General features: G+C 41.4%; 1 long non-coding RNA gene and 1 pseudogene across 1 annotated transcript in view; both read right to left on the bottom strand.

Moving 5' to 3' along the window:
- Positions 1-2,634: 2,634 nt before the first annotated feature.
- On the bottom strand, positions 2,635-5,576 carry LOC116550159 (annotated as a pseudogene).
- A 7,517-nt stretch (positions 5,577-13,093) lies between these two features.
- The window catches only part of LOC116550157, an 18,168-nt gene continuing 8,218 nt past the window's right edge, over positions 13,094-23,043 (bottom strand). Inside the window, exon 2 of the long non-coding RNA XR_004268259.1 lies at positions 13,094-16,919. This is a non-coding gene — a long non-coding RNA (uncharacterized LOC116550157). The remainder of the gene's footprint in view (positions 16,920-23,043) is intronic.

Raw genomic sequence — 23,043 nt, 5'->3', positions numbered from 1 at the left:
ACTGTACATGGCCCTACGCAATCACAGAGAGCCACAAAAAATAATCACATAGATGCCCAGAAGATAATCAGCTCTAACAGCTATCACACATTTTACACTTAAAAGAAATTTTTTTTTTTTTTTGGAGAAAGGGTCTCGCTTGGTCACCCAGGCAGGAGTGCAATGGCGCAATCTCGGCTAACTGCAGCCTGTACCTCCTGGGTTCAAGCAGTTCTCATGTCTCAGCTTCCCAAGTAGCTGGGACTATAGGCCACTACACCCCGCTAAGTTTTGTATTTTTTATAGAGACAGGGTTTTGCCATGGTGGCCAGGCTGGTCTTGAACTCCTGGGCTCAAGTGATCTGCCCACCTTGGCTTCCCAAAGGGTTGGGATTACAGGTGTGAACCACTGCACCTGGCTCTCTATCACACTTCTTATATCATTCTGTCTATGCAATGTTTTCTACTTTGAAAGATAATAAATTCTACATAACCACCACCCAGGTTAATAAATAATTCCAAGATCTCACAAGCCTCTCCTTAATAGCTCTCCCTCTCCCAAGGAGCTCACCACCATCCTAACTTTGGGGTTAATAAGAACAATGCTTTTAGTTACAGTTTTACCACCAAACCATGTATTTTTGTTTAGTTTCAGCTATTTTGGACTTACGTAAGTGGCAGTATTTTAAATTCTTTCAATAAATGCAGTGTTTAAAAGGTTTATCTTTATTGATGAATGTAGCTATTTTTTAATGTATCTATTACAGGCATGCACCTGTAATCCTAGCTACTCAGGAGTCTGAGCCAGGAGGATTGCTTGAGCCCAGGAGTTCAAGACCAGCCTAGGCAACCTAGTGAGACCCACTCAATCAACTAATCAATCAGTTATTTTTGATAAATAATACATGTATCAACTTTACTGTTAAGGTATATTTGTATTCTTTTCAGTTTTAGGCTTTGGGAAACATTGCTTCTGTAAATATTGTAGTACCTATCTCGTGGGAGTGAAGTTGCTGAATCGTAGGATACATGCATGTTCATCTACACTAGATCATGTGAAATTGTTTTCAAAAGTGATTTAAAATGTGCTCCCAATGCCATCAGTTCCAGGTGCTGCATGTCTTTACCAATGGTTGGTATTGCTGTACTTTTTAATTTTTGCCAATCTGGTGGGTGTATGATGGCCTCATTCTGTTTTTGCTTTGATAACTAATGAAGCTGACCACCATTACACATGTGTTCTGTTTATTTCTTTAGCTGGGGTATTCGGTTTACACCTACTGCCCCGGCATAGCTGTTAACGTGGTCACCTTTCATTCTCTAACATGTCTCGGTTTAGATGATACATTGTACGGCACCCTATCCTTAGTGGGGTCCTTCCACTGACGTGGAAATTTCCTTCTTGTTTAGGATGATGTGCAGCATTTCTGAGGAAAGACAAAAAAATGGGATAGATATAGAGGATTGAGTGAAAAACAGATGAGAGGGAAACCAAAGTCATTAACTGTGATTACTCAGTCTGACTCAGGGTGACCATTTCCAAAATAATGTGTGATGGAGCCTTCAAATGGGTGCAGAGCAGATGGGTCTGAGCAACATAATCCAGCAGTCAAAGTGAAAGAATTTGTTTACTGGTTTCTCAGAAGTGACTCAAGGCACGATCATGATTTGAGAGCTGGTCACCGTGTCTGCTGCAGCCACTCACTTCCCTTTCAATCTGTAACAAATCTCTTAAAAGTTGACATCTGAAACCAATAGTGTGTGTCTTACCTTGAGATCATTTTGTGAAGCTTCTTACTCTATTTTTTAAAATGTGTTTGTTATATTTTATTTTCCAAGTAATACTGATTAAAAATATTTATACATCTACTTTTAAGTCCACAGTTGAGCGCTCTTATTTGCATGGCTTTGGAAGTTATAGTACAAGCTTTTTACATTAAGGATCAGGGGAAAGATTCCATTCAGAACAAAGCCTGATAACAATAGACATGCTTTTTTCTGTACTTTATTTTAAATACATTAATTTTTAGTGATGCTCATCTTTTTTTTTTTTTCACCTGGTGGTAAAATACTAGTGCTACTTTTCATCAAAAGAAAGTTTACCACAGAAATGTAAATGTATTTTCCCAATTAAAAATGGGCCTTCAGCTGCCACTAAGTAAAATTTCTCAACCTAACTGAAGTGAAAAAGAACTGGTGGTTGTCATTATAAGTAAAAATATAAAGTATCATAGCATCGTCTACATTGCTCCTTAAACTTTGAAAGAAGCAGAGATGCTTTATAGAAGTTTAGTCAGTTTTGAAAAGGCACATGGGTTTTTTTTTTTTTTTTAAACATTCTAGAAGTTTTCCCACTACCACTCTTTCTGTTGCAGAGATAGCATCGGTGACCACGGGGCTAGACAAGAACATTTGAAAACTAAAGAAAGCCAGAAGCGAAAATTCAGCTGCACAGTAGCAATGCACTTCTCATCATGCATTAGAATACATAAACTTGTATCCTAATGATTTAATCTTGATTTTACAGTCTGTAAAAAATTTGAGGAAGAACATGACCTGGGAAAGAGAAAAGGGAGAACTTTTGCCACAATGAACATAGATACATTTGTATACCTCTACATAATAAGAATATAATCCATTTAAGTTACAGAAAAGATTCCTTCAGTTATGGAAAAAAGATCCCTCCTCTGTGGCATTAACTTGGGGGAGGGGAATCAGTTTGTTTCAACAGAAACAACAGGAAATAGCTTAACTTTGGTCCACTTGCCTGTTAGCTTAAGGACAGTCATACTGCCCGTAATCAGTACAGAAACCCAACAAATAAATTTAAAAATCTATTCATGTGTCATTTCATTCTAAAACCAGCATAGCTGTTCTGGCCTCGTTGTCTGCCTTTCAGCTTCAGAATGTGCTGTTGGCCTGGTTTCGAGTCCTCAGCATCTTAGTGATCCTCCCTGGCAGCCTCAGCAGCATCTGCTTGGCCAGGATCTCTCTCCTCCTGGGTCATGATTTCTGGGGTCATGTGGTCCAAATCTGCTTCTGGAAGTTCACTTGGTACTTCCACTGGCATCTGATTTACCCATTTGATGTGCAGGTCCTCTCCATGTACTTTAGTACCTTCTTCAGGCTGAATTCAACTCTCCTCTGCATAACCCACTTGGACCTGCTCTGGAAGCTCACTCGTGTGTGCTTCGTGCACGTGACTGTCCTGGAGTGGAACCGAATGGACTTGTTCCACAGTTTCAGTCTCTTGTGCTGAATCCACCTGGACCGGAAGCAGTGGTAGCACATGCACCTTCCCAGCTTGTTCTATAACATCAGTGATGTCACAGGCTCAGTTTGTCCATGTGTTGCTACTGAAAGAACTTCTTCCATTACTAGACGTTCTGAAATATTGTATCACCGAGATGCCTTCTGAATTCATTTCCTGGCATAAACCACAAGTCACGTAAGGTACAATGATCGGGTTTATCTCTTGCGTGTATTACCAAGTGATCTCTGAACTGCTCCCAGCTGTGAAACACACTGTTGCAGACCTGGCATTCACAGAGCTTCTTTCTTCCTTTTTCTGCCCCTACTCGTTTGGCAGGCAGTGAGGTGACATTTGAGGGTGCTACTTCTAACAAATCGTTCATGACAATTTGGACATTCAGTTGTTCATGACAATTTGAACACTTCACCTGTATGTTTTCAAAGATGTTCTTTAAAATGTCCAAAATGGTCCAATGGTTTCTCACTGTCCTGACATACGTGAATTTTTCCCCCAGTTCTTTGCTTCTTACTGCCTCCACGTTCTTTAAGGTGGTAACAATTGAGGTGCTGTTTCCACGTGCTCTATCTTTTGTTGCATATTTCACACCTGGAACTCTCAGTGAAGTGTGATTTCCTGTGTTCCTGTTTGCTTGTGGAGTCAGATGCACAGCTGTGTTCTTTAGTCTGCCCTTTTTTGTCACTTTAACGGTACTGAAACAGGAAAAGCTCCCTTATCCCCTTCACAGGGTGTGTGATGGGGGTGTGGCTAGCTTCTTCAGTGCCTGTTGCTCAAACATCTAGGGGGGCATGCAGACAGGCAGGTTGTGGTCGTGGGCTCCAACCCCATGGCAGTGTCTAGGGGTAAATGTTTCCAGTTCCCAAAGCCCCAGTGGACGTGTGTTAAAGGTGCTCTTTTAATTTTGCTATTTGTAGGTGGCTTGTGCTAGTCAGCTCAGCTAGCCCCTCTGTCTTATTGCAAGGACAGAGGGCTTTCTGTATCCCAGGGTTCTTGCCCTAGTGTACCAGAAAAATCGGATCACATGTGGGCTTGGAAAATTGAGTGCAAGGTTTTGTTGAATGGTAGAAGTAGCTCTCAGCAGATGGCTGGGGAGCCAGAAAGGGGATGGAGTGGGAAGTTTCCCTTGGAGTCTGGCCACTTGGTGGCCATGCTGTTGCCCCCACTGCCCAGGCCAGATTCCCCTTGGTGTCTGCATTGTTCTGCCGGTTGATGGCCTGCAGGCGTCTGCAGGTGCCTGTCGGTGTGCTCTGCTGCTCCTCTGCTCCTCTCGATGTCCAGCCACCTGTGTGCTCCTCTGCCACTGTGTTCCTCTAGACATCCAGCTGCTTGTGTCCGTGCCTGCAAGGGTCTGGGTTTTTTATAGGCCCAGGATGGGGGCGTGGCAGCCCAGGGTGGTCTTAGAAAATGCAACATTTGGGCATGAAGACAGGAGTGCCTGTCCTCACCTAGGCCCGTGGGCACAGGCCCCGAGGGTGGAGCCCTCGCCAGGGACCCCACCTTTCTCTACCCAGCATTTCCCTGCCCCACTCCCGTGTCAGTTCTTACTGGTAATATCTGCCAACGGTGCTACAGCAGAATCAGCAGAGGAACCTGTGCTCTGTAGTGCTTTATGGACTGCTGGGCAAAAGCCCTTTCCTCTAATGTTTTGATGCCTTCGTCTTCCACTTCAGTTGTGTCTTTGGCAGTCTCCACCTCAATTTCAACAGGGTCTGATTCTGCAGATGGCAATGACGCAGTGATGACATGAAGTTTCTGCAATCGTCCCTTTTTTGGCCGCACCTTTTCCTGTGGTATTTTCCTTTAATGAAATTTTGTTTTCTCTATTTTTTGAGATGGAGTCTTACTCTGTTGCCCAGTCTGGAGTGCAGTGGTGTGATCTTGGCTCACTGCAACCTCTGCCTCTTGCATTCAAGCAATTCTCCCTGCCTCGGCCTCCTGAGTAGCTGGATTATAGGCACCCCACACCCAGCTAATTTTTGTATTTTTAGTAGAGATGCGGTTTCACCTTGTTGGCCAGGCTGGTCTTGAACTCCTGACCTCAGGTGATCCACCCGCCTTAGCCTCCCAAAGTGCTGGGATTACAGGCATGAGCCACCACGTCCGGCCTGAAGTTGAGTTTTCTTTGTTCCTGACTTCAAGGGCTTAGATGGCTTCTAGCATTTATAGACATTCTGCTGCATTCCATACATCATGGCTGCTGCTTCTCCTTGTATCATTAATTTTGCTGTACATGTGAACTCAGTTAAATGACAAGAGGCCATTTTACTAACGCCTTCTGTCTCCGCCAAAGGTTCTTGGGTAAACTCCGGAAAGCATTTGTAGAAGTCTGGGCCCGGTGCCTCATGCCTGTAATCCCAGCACCTTGGGTGGCTGAAGTGGGCAGATCACCTGAGGTCAGGAGTTTGAGACCAGCCTGACTAACTTGGCGAAACCCAATCTTACTAAAAATACAAAAATTAGCCGGGCTTGGTGGCAGGTGCCTGTAGTCCCAACTACTTGAGAGGCTGAGGCAGGAGAATTACTTGAACCCGGGAGGTGGAGGTTGCAGTGAGCTGAGATCAGGCCACTGTACTCCAGTCTGGGCAACAGAGCAAGACTGTCTCAAAAAAACGAAAAAGGAATTTGTAGGAGAACTTACTGCAAGCAGCCAAAACAGCCTTGTGAGCCTTAGAGCCTTAAAATGGTGTCCATTGACAATCAGGGTGCTGTCCGTAAACCCATCCTGCTCTCGCTGTTCATTCAGTCAGTCGGGGATCATTTTATGTTGTTCACAGAACTCCTGTCGGCATTCCGTCATCTCTTCAGCCTCTGTGGCTGTTGGGTTGCTCTATCTACCTCACGCTCTGCCCTCCTTCCTCTCTGTCCCTCAGAGTCTCTCATTTTGTGCTTTTCCCTCCCCAGGCACAGTGTACCCCACAGCTTTCCTTATCCCTAACCTGAGGCTCTCCCTCCATCTCCCCTGCCAGAGCCGGGTTCTCCCTCTGCTCGGGACCCACTGGTGCACGTGCGCTGCTGCGGCCTCTTACTCTGTTTTGAAGACTCAGCTGTAATTGTGCTTTTAAACTTCTTCCATATTATCTTCAGAAGCACTGCTTCATTTCCCCCAAAAAGAGGAAATCAAATAAGTAAAAACTTGTTATAATTTATGTAGAAGGGTACTTTGCATTTGTTGAAATGCTTTATAATGGTCCTAATCTTTTCCCTCAAAGAAACCCCGAGAAAGCCTTTCTTTCTCAGCTGTATAGCTGGAACAGGTAAGGGGAGGGGGCACAGAGGTGTTGCCCAGGGCTTCTGAGTCTGTGGCTGAGCCCAGATTCTCCCAAGGCAAATATGACAAATGCTATTTTTTCCTATTTGTAAAGCTCCCTTACAGCTGGGGGAATTTTATTCTAAACCGATTAAAAATGGAAGTACCTAAAACAACAATCCCGCCTTTGGAAATAGACCAAAGGTGGGAAGTTTTAGCTTTTGTTTCTAAGGTTATAACTGATGACCAGACTGGGGTTAATTATGCTCCCAAATAATAGTGTTTCCTGCAAGGGACATTCTGATTCACGGCTTACCAGATAAGGTTGTACTGGTAGCTAAGTTCCTCCACCAGGCTTTTTAGGGTCTTTAGGAGGTGTCTTCATTCTCCACCCAACCCTTCAGATTGCTAATAATTCAAATGTGGAGCACTTAGTAGCAAGAAGATTGTGTGCTCATTTATTTGTAGGATTGTGTGCTCATTTATTTTGCACTCCTTCCCCAAACTACATTGAAGACACGTCAATCATGTATTATAAAGATCTAATGGCTGCGCTGTTCAATATGGCAGCCACCAGCCATATGTGGCTATTTAGATTCTAATTAAAATTAAATAAAATGTAAAAGCTAGTTGCTCAGTGGTGCTAGCAATGCTTCGAGTGCTCAGTAGCAACATATGCCTGGAGACTACCATATTGGATAGTGTGGGTATAAAATATTTCCATCACTGCAGAAAGTTCTATTGGACAATACTGCTTCTTGGTGTGTTGTGGTGAGTAAGACTTCCCAAATGGTTTTGGTATCTGCCATGTGAACTGCCTCATATCCTTTTTTTTTTTTTTTTTTTTTTTAAAGAGACGGGGTCTGGCGGTGTCACCCAGGCTGGAGTGCAGTGGTGCAGTCATAGCTCACTGCAGTCTTCAGTTCTGGAGCTCAAGTGATCCTCCTACCTCATCCTCCCAAGTAGTTGGGACTGCAGGTGTGTGGCACAGTGCCTAATTTTTAAAAAATGTTTGGCCAGGTGCAGTGGCTCATGCCTGTAATCCTAGCACTTTGGGAGGCCAAGGCGGGTGCATTGCCTGAGCTCAGGAGTACGAGACCAGCCTGGGAAACACAGTGAAACCCCATCTCTACTGAAAATATAAAAAATTGGCCAGGCATGGCACTGTGTGCCTGTAATCCCAGCTACTCGGAAGGCTGAGGCAGGAGAATCACTTGAACCCAGGAGGTGGAGGTTGTAGTGAGCCGAGATCATGCCACAGCACTCCAACCTGGGAGACAGAGCGAGACTCCGTCTCAGAAAAAATTTTTTTCTTGTAGAGATGGGGGTCTCATTTTATTACCAAGGCTGGTCTTGCATTCCTGGGCTCAAGTGATTTTTTTTTTGCCTCAGCTTCCCAAAGTGCCGGGATTACAGGTGTGTGCCACTGTGCCCAGCCCTGCCTTATGTCTCTCACTGTTTCAAAGTCCAGCCCATCGTTGGTGCCATCCCAGGCATATGAGTCTTCCCAAGGGCAACCCTGCCCTTTGTTTTTCTCTAAATTCCCTCACCTTCCTGGGAAGCCTCTTCAACATTAGAAATTCGCAGGTATGGCCGGGCGCGGTGGCTCAAGCCTGTAATCCCAGCACTTTGGGAGGCCGAGGCGGGTGGATCACAAGGTCAAGAGATCGAGACCATCCTGGTCAACATGGTGAAACCCCGTCTCTACTAAAAATACAAAAAATTAGCTGGGCATGGTGGCTCGCGCCTGTAATCCCAGCTACTCAGGAGGCTGGGGCAGGAGAATTGCCTGAACCCGGGAGGCGGAGGTTGCGGTGAGCCAAGATCGCACCATTGCACTCCAGCCTGGGTAACAAGAGCGAAACTCCGTCTAAAAAAAAAAAGAAATTCGCAGGTATATGTAGCTCTGTTAGCTATGTGAAGCTCTTGATGCCTCGGGTCACACAGCTGTCTTCTGTCATCGAGGCTCACACGTCTGTGTCCCTGGTTACAGGTGCATGTGGGTACATTCCTCATCCTCCCCACCCCTGGGCCCTTCCCTCCAGGAGCTCTGTGCTCAGGGACATTCCCCAGGCTTGCCTGCTGCTCTCATCTCTGTCACTTCTCTGTTTCTCCTCCTGGCCAAATCCTCCACATCTACAGCTGACTGTTCGCTGGGTTAGAAGCTGTTTATATACTTAGCAGAAAGAAAACCTGCCATTTCTGAAGGAAGAAATGAGGCAGCAAATGTGCAGGGGAACAAGATTAGGCAGGATCACTAGGCAAAGGCAGGATGCTCGCAACAAAGCTGAAAATTACAACCCCGATTGTTCATTCTCATGGAATTCACTGGCTGCAGCACACTGTGGGTGTAACCCTAAGGCCCGCGGAGGATCTCTCTGCCTTCTCCCCGGCTCTCATCTGCTAACATCCTCTCACAATGCTCCAGGTCATCGTTAAAACATGACAGAGAAGCACACTGATGAATTAATTGGCTTGGGTGCAAGTATTTGACCAGTTCTTCCATCTACAACTCTGGAAATAAGTAAATGTATTTTACATTTAAAAAGTATGAGAAATATGATCTGAAATATTTATTTCTCATACTTGTAAAATGTATTAAACTATTTTAAATAAAACAAGAGTACAGAGTTAGGTATATGAAACATCAGTCCTTAGTTACTGTGTAGGGGTTCTCCAGAGAAACAGAATCAGACAGACATAATTATATGTATATATATATATATTCGCACATATATGTATATACATGTGTATATGAATACATCTATATGTATATATACATGCATGTATGCAGATAGGTATGGGTATGGATATATATACACATATGTGTGTGTGTATATATATATATATATACATATATATACACACACACAGATTTATTTTAAGGAACTGGCTCTTGATTGTGGGGTTGGTAGGTTGGGGCTGGCTAGCGGGCTGGAAATTCTGGCAGAAATTGATACATAATTAAGTCTGAAGGCAGAATTTCTTCCTCTTCAGGGACCTCAGTCATTTTTCTTCAGATCTTCAACTGATTGGATGAGACCTATCCACGTTATGGAGGGAAATCTGTTTTATTTGAATCTACTGATTTAAATATTTAAATGTTAATCACATCTGAAATATATCTGCATAACAACATCTAGGCCGGTGTTTCACCAAACAACTGGGCACCAGAGCCTAGCTAAGTTGACACATCAAATTAACCCTCACTGTCACCAAACATCTAATCAACAGGAGGGGTGAGTATTAGTTTGCTTAGGCTGTCATAGCCAAGTACCGCAGGCTGGGTGTCTTCTGAGGCCTCTCGCCTTGGCTTGTAGATGGCCATCTTCTCTGTGTGTTTTCAGTTGGTGTTCCCTCTGTTCGTGTCTGTGTCCTAATCTCTTTTTAGAAGGGCACTGGCCATGTTGGATGAGGGCCCCTCCTAATGATCTCACTTTAACTTACTTCCTACTTAAAGACCACAACTCTTAAGTAGTCACATTCTGAGATACTGAGGTTTAAAATGTCAGCGTTTGAAGTGTTGGGAAGGGGCGGGGCGTGGGGGCTACAAAATTTAGCCCATGTCATTAGGAAAAACAGACATTCTGAAGTGGCAGTGGGTATGCATTGTGCTTAGAAGCACCGAGTTCAATGCAGTCAGTTGCAAGTTATCTTGATCTGAAAGCAGATGATGAGTTTGCTTTGATAAATAGATAACTTTCTCTGTGTGCCTTAAAATTGTCTTCACATTTAAAGAATGGGCATATATACCCACCTATTAGGCTGAAAAAAAAAAAAGTTGTGCTATTAAGTAGACAAACAATTTGCTACCTTGAAATGCAGGGATAGGTATGACTCCGTGTAGTATCACTGTAGATATCGGCGTCCTCCTTCCCCCAAAATAATAAAGCAAAGCTGCCAGCTGGGGTGTTGGCTCTTCTCTTTGGTGTAGACGTTCACTACTTCTTGTTTTTAAATGTATATTTTATACTTTTTTTGCCACAGGGTTTTGCTTTGTCACCCAGGCTGGAGTGCAATGGTGTGACCGTGGCTCACTGCAGCTTCCAACTCCTGGGCTGAAGGGATACTCCCACCTCAGTCTCTGAGTAGCTAGGACTACAGGTATGTGCCACCACACCTAGCCATCTTGTTTTTTGGGGGTGAGGGAAGCACTTTTTAGGGGTGGGTGGGAACATTTTTTCCTGGCTTTTAAATTTTCTTTGTAGAGACAGATCTCACTATGTTGCCTAAGCTGGCCTGGCCTCATGCAATCCTCCTGCCTTGGCCTCCAGAAGTGCTGGGATTATAGGCATGAGCTACCACACCAGGCCCTGCTACCTGTTTTTAGTTTTATTTTTTATTTTAGATTCGGGGGTTCATGGGAGGTTTGTTACAAGGGCATCTTGTGTGATGCTGAGGTTTTGGCTTCTGTAGATCCTGTCACTCAGTGAACATAGTATCTGACAGGAAGGTTTTCAGCCCTTGCCCCCTTTCCTCCCTCCCTCCTTTTGGAGTCCCCAGTGTCTGTTGTCCCCATCTTTATGTCCACATGTACCCAGGGTTTAGCTCCCACTTATAAGTGAGAACCTGCTATATTGGGTTTTCTGTTTCTGTGCTGATTCGCTTCTAATAATTAGACTGATGTAGTCCTCTTCTAGATGAATTGTAAGATTATTGATTTATTTTCTAATTAGAAAAAGTAATACTCTGGCTCATTGCAGAAATTTGAAAAATGTATAAAAGTATGAAGAAATACAATATCAGAGCAATTTCACCATATATTTGAAAAATCACTTGATCCATTAGTATATTTCTGATCTCGAGGCATATACTTTTTCAGTAAAATTGGAATTACACTATAGTATAACATGCTGCTTTCACATAAACATTTCCCTGTGTATTATTTTTGAAAATATGTAAATGGTTATATGATGCATTTATCCCTATCCATGAAGGTACACATTCATTTCACACAGTTTTTTTAGCATCGTCAATGTGCTCTGCCTTGTGCTAGGTCAAGTGCACAGATAAAACAGACAGGGAATCCCGCTTTCCTAGAGCTTTCACCACTTTCTCTGGACATATGTATTTACTTAACTGTGCCTTTATTCTGCTCAGAGAGACCGACTTAGCTGAGAGGAAGGACTTGTCCTTTCCGTCTTCCTGCTGCATGCCTGGAATGGGACATGATGGCTCGTACTTCAGCAGCCATCTGGGACCACAAAGTAACACTGTAGATGGAAGCCAAATATTGAATATAGGACCTATCAGAATCTGGTCCCTGTACAAACAGGTAGAGAGTTCATGGGCCACAGATTGTCCACAGCAGGACTTCTGTGAAACAAAAACAAACTTCAAACTAAATGCAGCAAACTCAGTTCTGAATTGACACAATGCTATTTGTGCAGAAGCTTCATATATATTTTTTTTTTTCGAAGACTGAGTCTTGCTCTGTTGCCCAGGTTGGAGTGCAGTGGCACAATCTTGATTCATTGCAACCTCTGCCTCCTGGGTTCAAGCAATTCTCCTGTCTCAGCCTCCTGAGTAGCTGGGATTACAGGTGCCTACCACCACACTCTCAATTTTTGTGTTTTTGTTTTTTGGCTAATTTTGTATTTTTAGTAGAGACAGGGTTTCACCATGTTGGCCAGGCTGGTCTCAAACTCCTAACCTCAAGGGTTCTACCCATCTTGGCCTCCCAAAATGCTGGGATTACAGGCAAGAGCCACCACGCCTGGCCAAAAGCTCCAAATTTCAGTGTCATCAAATATATTACATTTTATCAACCCTATCTTCTCTTACAATGTAGTCTCTCTGGAATCAATATCATTTTACAATTAATATGGCATAAATGACTTTTTTTATTGAGGTAAAATTCATATAACATAAAATTCATCATTTTAGCCATTTAAAAATATACAATTCATGGCTTCTGGTGCATTCACAATATTGTGTAACCACCACCACTACCTAATTCCAGAACAGGAAATTCTGTACCAGCTCAGTGGCCACTTCCCACCCACTGTCCTCCCAGCACCTGCTAACCATTAATCTGCTTTTTGTCTGTCTCAATTTGCCTGTTCTTGACATTTCATATAAATTATGTAACACAGAATGTGCTCCTTTGTGACTGGCTTCTTTCACTTGGAATAAAGTTGTCAAAGTCTGCCCATGTTGTAGCATGAATCAGTCAGTCCTCATTCGTTAAATGGCTGAATAATACTCTGTTGTACATTATTCAGCCATAACAATGGTTGTATAATACATACAATTCCCTTGACTTTATACATAGTTGTCCCTCAGTTATGAATAGTTGTGAGATCCAGTAACTATTCATAATTACCTATATGTTTCTAATTTTATCCTCCCCCCCATTTAACTCCAGTATTTATCTAGCTCTAGTTAATTGTAATGAAAGCAAGAGGCTGTTGTGGAGTGTCAATGCCCAGACCCCAAATAAAGGCAACATGGCTACTTAGCTTCTCTCTGAATTTAAGAGAAATGTATAGCTTTAATTGGGGAATTCAGAAACAGAGGCTAAGGTGTGTGCAAGACTGTATTGGTTATTGTACCCTTCACCTGCAAGCAACAAAGAACCAGAGTAACAGTGACTGAAGTGTATGGGCATTTATGTCAAGCAATAAGAAGTCTGAAGCTAGTAAAGGAGGCATTGCTGCCATCCCGGATCCAGGCTCCTGCCATCCTTCTCTGCCACCCTTAGCTGTAGGCTGTAATTCCCCTGCTCCTCGTCTCATGGTTGCAAGATGGCTGCTGCAGCTCTAGCCTTCACATCGACCCTCAAGGCGGAAGGAGCAGTGCTTGAGTACAAATGCACGAGTTTTCCTGAAAATACCCAGAAGCCTTTTGTCAGCATCCCTAACCAGACCTGTGTCACAGGACACCCTATGTGCTAGGCAAGGATTTAATGGGATAGGTTTCCTCTCATCCTCTGAACAAACTTGTATTCTGTTAGGCTGGGAAAACGGAAGAAGGGAATTATAATTCTTCAATAAGAGTTATTTGGGATGTGGATTTTATAGACATTATTTTTTCATAGTAGCGTTAAATTGGGTGAATGCTGGGAAATTATTCAGAGCTATGAACCATCCAAAACAACAACTGCCACCACAGAACACAGTCCCCACATCCCATTGCTTTATAGGCTACTGTTTTGTTATTTTACACTACTTATTAGGTATCTAAATTTCACTTCTCTTTGTTCTTTTTTGCTAATCCAAAAAGAATTGAAAATGTTAGGGTGGACAGATATTAATGAGGTACATGCTATCTAATGATGAGCTTCAGGGATGCCTCGTGCTGCAGACATGAAGAAAATCATTATAGGCTCTAGGGTGCAGCAGAGAGGCATATGGGACTACAAAACCTTGCATTTGCCATTTACTGTTTTGTTTGTAGGACAAGTCTCTTTTAATGTCTCATATTATTGACATAACTAACTCATGAATGCTTTTTTCCAGAGTTGATGACACTTAACAATGTGTGCAGACAGGACCAAAAAAAGGTGTGGCGCCTTCCAGCCCATAAATCAAACGTGAGTCATGAGAATGCTGTCCATTAAACAGGAAGGCGGAGGTTTGGATATGGAAGTAGGACATACATCAGATTCCACAGCAATTAGGCGTTTCCGTAAAAGCAGCATCTGCTTTTGGGACTTGAAAGTAGAATAAAAGAGGAGCATTTAAAGGAGCTCTTGAAGAAGGCACACCAAGGTACTCGACTAATAGTAATTAGCTAACTAATACCTCCTATAATAAAGCCTGAACTGTGGAAGGGAATCATTGATCAACTTCCTAAGAACACCGTGTCACTGATATACAGCTGCACTGTATCAGCATTAGGACACAAAGACGGTGGGTGTGCAGATACGTGTCTGTGTCACTTGGTTATATTCGTTTATTAGAGTTTCCATTTTATACATGATTCTAGTACAGGTCAGAGAAGCAAAGAAAGAGTCATCCCACGGGCTTGTTTTAACATTTTACATGACCAGTGGAAGGATTTCCCTTCTAACTTTGCTAGAATTCTAAACCTGAAATGAGGGGAAAAAAAACTTGAACTGTCTATTCAAGTTCCATATTCATGTCTGATCTATTCCATAGGAGTTTTTAAAAAGAAGACAGTGCAACTGTATATCCTGAAGGAGCATGGCAGGAAATCAAGGCACAAAACATAAAGCTGACTGTCCCTCTTATTTCCCACTGCTCTCTACTTGTAGGGTGACAGAGAAACTTTGATGGGACTTCAGTAATTTTGATTCTGTTTATTTTTAAAGGAAATAATATTTTCCTTCCAATATATAATTAAAGTATTTTCTCTATTGTGATTTTGCTTATGTCTGAGGAGATCCCTGGAAGTCAGGCAGAGATGAGTTCAAATCCTGACTCTGCAACCCTGACTCTGACTCAGCCTCACCAAATCTCCATATCTTAGCCTGAAACTGGGGCTAATAACATACATGTTTTGCATAGTTTGTTGTGAAGATTGAGTGAGATTAGGTAAAGTGTTTAGCACCATGCCTGGAACTACTAAGTGCTTAAATATAAACTGCAGACTAGTAGGATTTGATCTGTGACTTCATATACTTCTTTAGGAAAGCATGTATTTTGTCACATGAGGCGAGTAGTTGATTATTAACAAGATTGGCCTCCCTCAACATTATGGATGCAATGCACACGTCAGCACTGTGCACTGCATCCATGCTTGTGTACATGCACTTATGAAAGGGAGCTGGACACTCTTGCCTTCCAGTTGCTGTGAGGGTGAAATGAGAGTTTGCATTTCATACCTGACACATGGGGGTCTTATTAGATGTTAGCTCCCTTCCACTGTGTTCTCCACTTTGAGTCAGTCTGTCCTTCCATAGTGGTATCTTTTCTCTTAAAATGGCCATCGAGAAGTGGGGGGCAGGGGAATGATTCTGGGGGCAGGGGATCTTCCTTCAGGGCCCTTGAAGTCAGACTCTTACCTTGTCTTGGCTGATCACTCAGATATTTGGATTAACACAGCTAAGAGATATGATGTCTCTCTCCATTTCACAGATTAGCTGGACCAGAAAATCAACATAAAAAAACATTTACTGAGTGTCATTGCCAAGATGGCAAAATAGAAGGTAACCTGCTCATACCCGCAACTGCAAGATGGGTACGAGAATTATTGTCAAATCTACAACCAAAAGTCTGTCAGTGGAAGCCTCAGGATTCAGGTAGGAGTTTGTGAAACCCCGAGAGGGCCCAAGACCTAGGAGGTTGTTTTGAGAGTACAGACCAACACCCAGGTCAGCTGATCTTCTGATCTTGCTTCCAGGTTCATGCCTGGAAATGGCCAAGAAAGGTTCTGTGTAGATAGGATAATTCCCCAAGTGTAGCAGGAGGGGCCAGAGCTGAAACTGGGACCTCTTGGTATGTGTGCTGTGGGATTGAGGCTTGGCTACAGCCTTGTTTGGCCTTGAGCCTGCAACCAAACTGTCTGCCAAGAAGTCCAGAAGGAATTGTGCACACTAGTGCCTTGGCAGAAAGACTTGTCTGCCCACCGACATCGGTCTCAGCAGTGAATCTGAAAGTGGCTCTGTGGTTCTGCTCCAGCCTTTCTCAGCTGATGTTTCAGTTCAGAGGTGCTCATACAAGGACCCAGAGGGATACTTGCCCATATCCCACAAACCAAAAGGCTGAGCGTCCCAAACACATTTGCCAACCTCTGTCTCATAGGAAATTCCAAGTGGGCTCAGTCTTAGCTCCACCCTGCCCTCTGCAGCAACCAGGGAACTATCCTACTTGTGCTGAGACCTGATGGGAGATGTGTCCTTTTCTGCCCCAATAAGACAGGCTCTTCAGCTTCCATCCCACAGCAGATTTCAAGGAGACCCAGTCCCAGCTCCAGCCCCTCCTACTGTTGATGAGAAACTATCTTATATGTGTAGAAACTTGCTGGGTGACATGAGCCTCTCTGAGCTGAAATTGGGCTCTCCAGCCGCTCATAGCAGATTTCATGATGGGGCCCAGTCTCAGCTCTAGCCCCTACTACTGCAGTCTAGGAACTACCCAACTCATACAGGGACCAGCTGGGTGATGCATGCACATCTGAGACAATAAGATAGGCCCACCAGCTCCTTCCCACAGCAGATCCTGACGTGGTCCAGTCTCAACTCCATCTCCTCTTGCTGCAGTTGAGAACTGCAGAGAGCTGCTAGGAGACACACTTGTCTGGGCCACAGGACAGTTTTCTGGACTCAGGTCCGTCAGTCCAGTATCCTTCTTGGGTCTTTCCTAGGTCCATCTGGGTGGGAAAGCCATGTCAGCCTCAAAGTCCTCATGAAACTCATGGCAAGCCTGGGCTTGGAGTGTCCTCTAGTGCTGAGATGGCTGCAGTGATCACAGACTCAGGGAACACAACAGTCAGTCAGCTTAGAATCCAGAAGGCCCTCTGAAGGACAGGCACAAACAAAGCCAGGATGCAAAGACAAAAATAAATACCTAATTCCTAAATGTGCAGATATTGTTGTATTTCTACAAGCACCAAGAACATTCAGGGAAATATGACTTCACAAATGAGTTAAAACAAGGTGCCAGAGACCAGCCCTATAGTTAGAGAGATGCGTGATCTCTCAGACAGATAATTCAAAATAGCTGCTTTAAGGAGACTCAATGAAATTCCAAAAAATCAATTCAGATATGTATCAGAAAAATTATTTTTTTCTTTGAAAAAAGATTTTATTATTAATAAGCATATAGTGTATGTTTAGTTGCTATCTGTTTTATACCTATACTTTAAAATATGCATAATTGTCTTTGTATCTTTTAAAAATATACTTTAAGTTCTGGGGTACATGTGCAGAATGTGCAGTTTTGTTACATAGGTATATATGTGCCATGGTGGTTTGCTGCATCCCATCATCTACATTAGATATTTCTCCTAATGCTATTTCTCCTCTAAGCCCCCACCTCCCAACAGGCCCTGATGTGTGATATTCCCCTCCCTGTCTCCATGTGTTCTCATTGTTCAGCTCCTACTTATGAGTGAGAACATGTGTGTTTGATTTTCTGTTCTTGTATTAGTTTGCTGAGAATGATGGTTTCCAGCTTCATCTGTGTACCTGCAAAGGACATGAACTCATCCTTTTTTATGGCTGCATAGTATTCCATGGTGTATATGTGCCTCATTTTCTTTATCCAGTCTATCATTGATGGGCATTTGGTTTGTTTCCAAATCTTTGCTATTGCGAACAGTGCTGCAGTAAACATAGGTGTGCATGTGTCTTTACAGTAGAATGATTTACAATCCTTTGAGTATATACCCAGTAATGGCATTGCTAGGTCAAATGGCATTTCTAGTTCTGTATCCTTGCGGAATCACCACACTGTCTTCCACAATGGTTGAACTAATTTATACTCCCACCAACAGTGTAAAAGCATTCCTGTTTCTCCACATCCTCTCCAGCATGGAAGCAGCAATTAATAGCCTACAAACTACAAAAAGTCCAGGACCAGACAGATTCACAGCCAAATTGTACCAGAGGTACAAAGAGGAGCTGGTACCATTCCTTCTGAAACTATTCCAAGCAATACAAAATGAGGGGATCCTCCCTAATTCATTTTATGAGGCCAGCATCATCCTGATACCAAAATCTGGCAGAGACACAACAAAAAAAGAAAATTTCAGGCCAGTATCCCTGATGAACATCAATGTGAAAATCCTCAATAAAATACTGGCAAATTGAATCCAGCAGCACATCAAAAAGGTTATCCATCATGATCAAGTCTGCTTCATCCCCAGGATGCAAGCCTGGTTCAACATATGCAAATCAATAAATTTAATCCATCCCATAAACAGAACCAATGACAAAAACCACATGATTATCTCAATAGATGCAGAAAAGCCTTTGACAAAATTCAGTAGCCCTTCATACTAAAAACTCTCAATAAACTAGGTAATGATGGAATCTGTCTCAAAATAATTAGAGCTATTTATGACAGATCCACAGCCAATATACTGAATGGGAAAATTGGAAGCATTCCCTTTGAAAACTGGCACAAGAGAAGGATGCCCTCTCTCACCACTCCTATTCAACATAGTATTGGAAGTTCTGCCAGGGCAATCAGACAAGAGAAAGAAATAAAGGGTATTCAAATAGGAAGAGAGGAAGTCAAATAGTCTCTGTTTGCAGATGACATGGTTGTATATTTAGAAAACCCCATCTCGGCCCAAAGTCTTAAGCTGATAAGCAACTTCAGCAAAGTCACAGGATACAAAATCATGTGCAAAAATCACAAGCATTTTATACACACCAGTAACAGACAAACAGAGAGCCAAATAGCGAGTGAACTCCCATTCACAATTGCTACTAAGAGAATAAAATACCTAGGAATACAACTTATAAGGGATGTGAAGGACCTCTTCAAGGAGAATGGAAAAACATTCTATGCTCTTGGATAGGAAGAATCAATATTGTGAAAATGGCCATACTGCCCAAAGTAATTTATAGATTCAATGCCATCCCCATCAAACTGCCATTTATTTTCTTCACAGAATTGGAAAAAAACTACTTTAAATTTTATATGGAACCAAAAAAGAATCCACATAACCAAGACCATCCTAAGCAAAAAGAACAAACCTGGAGGCATCACACTACCTGATTTCAAATTATACAACAAGGATGCAGTAACAAAAGCAGCATGGTACCAAAACAGATACATAGACCAATGAGGCATCAGTAATACCACCACACCTCTACAACCATCTAATCTTTGACAAACCCAACAAAAACAAGCAATGGGGAAAGGTTTCCCGATTTAATAAATGGTGTTGGAAAAACTGGCTAGCCATATGAAGAAAGCTGAAACTGGATCCCTTCCTTACACCTTACATAAAAGTTAACTCAAGATGGATTAAAGACTTAAACATAAGACCTGGAGCCATAAAAACCCTAGAAGAAAACTTAGGCAATCCCATTTAGGACGTAGGCGTGGGCAAAGACTTCATGACTAAAACACCAAAAGCAATGACAACAAAAGCCAAAATTGACAAATGAGATCTAATTAAACTAAAAAGTTTCTACACAGCAAAAGGAACTATCATCAGAGTGAGCAGGCAACGTACAAAATGGGAGAAAATTTTTGCAATCTATCCATCTGACAAAAGGCGAATTAATATCCAGAATCTACAAAGAACTTAAGCAAGTTTACAAGAAAAAAACCATCAGCCCCATCAAAAAGTGGGTGAAGGATATGAACAGACACTTCTCAAAAGAAGACGTTTATGTAGCCAACAAACATATGAAAAAAAGCTCGTCATCACTGTTCATTAGAGAAATGCAAATCAAAACCACATTGAGATACCATCTCATGCCAGTTAGACTGGTGATCATTAAAAAGTCAGAAAAATTTAATAGATACATTGAAAAATTTTTAAAAAAGCAAACAAAAATCCTGGAGTTGAAAAATACAATGAATGAAATGAAAAATGCAATATAGAGCATCAATAGCAGAATTAATCAAACAGAAGATTGAATCAGTGATAGATTATTTGAATATACACAGAGGAGAAAAAAAGAATAGAAAAGAATGAACAAAGCTTACAGTATCTGTGAGACAGCATCAACAAGGAAAATATTCATTATTGGAGTTAAAGAGGGAACTGAGAAAGTTAAGGGGTAGAAAGCCTATTCAAAGAAATAATAACAGAAAGCTTTCCAACCCTGGAGAAAGACACAAATACCCAAGTCAGGAAGGTCAAAGATCATCATTCAGATTCAACCCAAATAAGAATATCCCAGGATGTATTACATTGAACTTGCAAAAATCAAAGACAGAGAGGATTCTAAAAACAGCAAGAGAAAAGAGGCAAATAACATATAAGGGAGATCCAATACTCCTGGCATCAGCAGAAACTTTTCAGGCCAGGAGGGAGTAAGACAGTAATATTCAGAGTGCCATAGGGAAAAAATGGCCAAGAATACTGTATCAATAAAAGTTCTTCAGAAATGGAGAGATAAAGACTGTCACAGACAGACTTTATATTTATAGCTACCAGAACTGTCCCACAAAAAATGCTAAAGGAAATTCTTTAAACTGAAAGAAAAGGACTCTAATGTAATTATTATATTAATATTGTAATTGTGGTAATTAAACCACTTATATCTTTGGTAAGAATACTCAAAGACAAAACCATTAAAGCAATAATGAAAATAATGTGTTAGGAGACAGGCAATAACAAACAGTAATGGGTAGCATCAGAAATTTTAAATGTGGAGGAAGAAGGGAGTTAATCTGTTCAGGTTTTTTGTTTCTTTGCTTTTTGTGATCAAAATTAAGTTGCTATCAGTTTTAAATATACGTTACAACTGTAGGATGTGCTTTGTAAGCTTAATGGTTGCTACAAAGCTAAAACCCATAACAGATAGACTAAAAATAAAAAGTAGCAAACTAAAACATACTACTAGAGAAAAATCACTTAACCACAAAGAAAGGAAGAGAGGAGTTACATACAACTAGTAAACAAGTAACAAAATGGCAGCAGTGAGGCCTTATCTATCAATAGTAACATTGGATGTAAGTGGACTAAATTCTATAATTAAAAAACAAAAAGTGGCTGCATGTATTAAAAAGAAAACCCAACAATATGCTGTCTACAAGAAACTCACTTCACCTATAAAGATACACTTAGACTGAAAGTGAAGGGATAGAAAGATGATATTCCATACAAAGGAAACAAACAAAAAAAGGAGTAACTATATGAGCTAAAATAGACTTTAAAAACTGTAAAGAGATAAATAAGGTTATTATATAATGATGAAGAGGTCAATTCAGTTAGAGGATATTCAGTAGTAAATATATATTCATCCAAAACCAGAGCACCCAAATATACAAAGCAAATATTAATAGATCTAAAGGGAGAGATAGACTGCAATGCAACAATAATAGGGGTTTTCAACACCCAACTTTTGACAATGGAAAGATCCTCCAGGCAGAAAATCAACAAAGAAACATCAGAGTGAAAGTGTACACCCAATGGACCTAATAGACATTTACAGAATATTTCATCCCACTGCTACAGAATACACATTCTTTATCAGCACATGGAACATTCTCCAGGACAGATAATCCATATGTTAGAACATGAAACAAGTCTCAACAAATACAAAAAAGTGGAAATCATATCAAGTCTCTTTTCTGACCACAATAGAGTAAAACTATTAAGTCAATGAAATGAAGAATGTTAGAAACTGTACAAATACATGGAAATTAAACAACATGCTTCCAGGCAACCAGTTGGTCAGTGAAGAAATTAAGAAGGAAATTTAGAAATTTCTTGAAAAAAATAAAAGTAGAAACAAAACATACCAGAATCTATCGGATACAGAAAAAGTAGTACTAACATGGAATTTTATAGCAGTAAACATCCACCTTTAAAACAATAGAGACTCCAAATAAACAAGCTGACTATGCACATCAAGCAACTAGAAAAGCAAGAACAAACCAAACCCAAAATTAGTACAAGGACAGAAATAATAAAGGTCAGAGCAGAAATAAATGAAATTGAGACTCAAAAATTACAAAAGATCAACAAAACAAAAAGTTGGTTTCTTGAAAAGATATACAAAATTTATAAACCAGTAGCTAGACTAAGATAAAAATGAAGACCCAAATAAAATCAGAGACAAAAAAGGAAACATTACAACTAATACCACAGAAATACAAAGAATCATTAGAGACTATCATTAACAACTATACACAACCAAACTGAAATATCTAGAAGAAATGGATAAATTCCTGAACACATACTCTACTATGATTGAACCATGAAGAAACAGAAAACCTAAACAGACCAATAACAAGTAATGAGATCAAAGCTGTAATAAAAAGTCTTTCCTTAAAAGTCTGGGACCTGACAGATTCGCTGCTGAATTGTAGCAAATACTTAAGGAAGACCTAATGCCAATTCTACTCAAACTATTTCAAGTAAGTGAAAAGAAGAGAGACTCATTCTACCAGGCCAGGATTATGCTGATATCAAAACCAGACAAACACACCACCAAAACCAAAAAATAAAACAAAAAACCAACTGTGGGCCAGTATCCCTGATGAACACAGATGTAAAAATCCTCCACAAATTACTAGCAAAAAGAATTCAAAAACATTAAAGAGAGCATTCACTATGATCAAGTGGATTCATCCCAGGGATGCAAGGATGGGTCAACATATGCAAATCAATAAGCATAATACATCACATCAACAGATTGAAGGGCAAAAACCATGTGATTATTTCAGTGGATGTTGAAAAAGCATTCAGTTAAATTCAGTATCCCTTCATGGAAAAAAAAATCCTCAACAAACTGGGTATGGAAAGAACATACCTCACCCAGGCACGGTGGCTCATGCCCGTAATCCCAGCACTTTAGGAGGGTGAAACAAGTGGATCACTTGAAGTCAGGAGTTCGAGACCTCTCTGGCCAATGTGGTGAAACCCTGTGATATGGTTTGGCTGTGTTCCCACCCAGATCTCGAAATGTATCTCCCACAATTCCCACGTTTTATGAGAGGGACCTGGG

This window comes from Sapajus apella, unplaced genomic scaffold (assembly GCF_009761245.1).
Source record: "Sapajus apella isolate SASKATOON/1434 unplaced genomic scaffold, GSC_monkey_1.0 scaffold7, whole genome shotgun sequence".
Taxonomy (NCBI): domain Eukaryota; kingdom Metazoa; phylum Chordata; class Mammalia; order Primates; family Cebidae; genus Sapajus; species Sapajus apella.
This window is presented reverse-complemented; position numbering and strand designations above follow the sequence as displayed.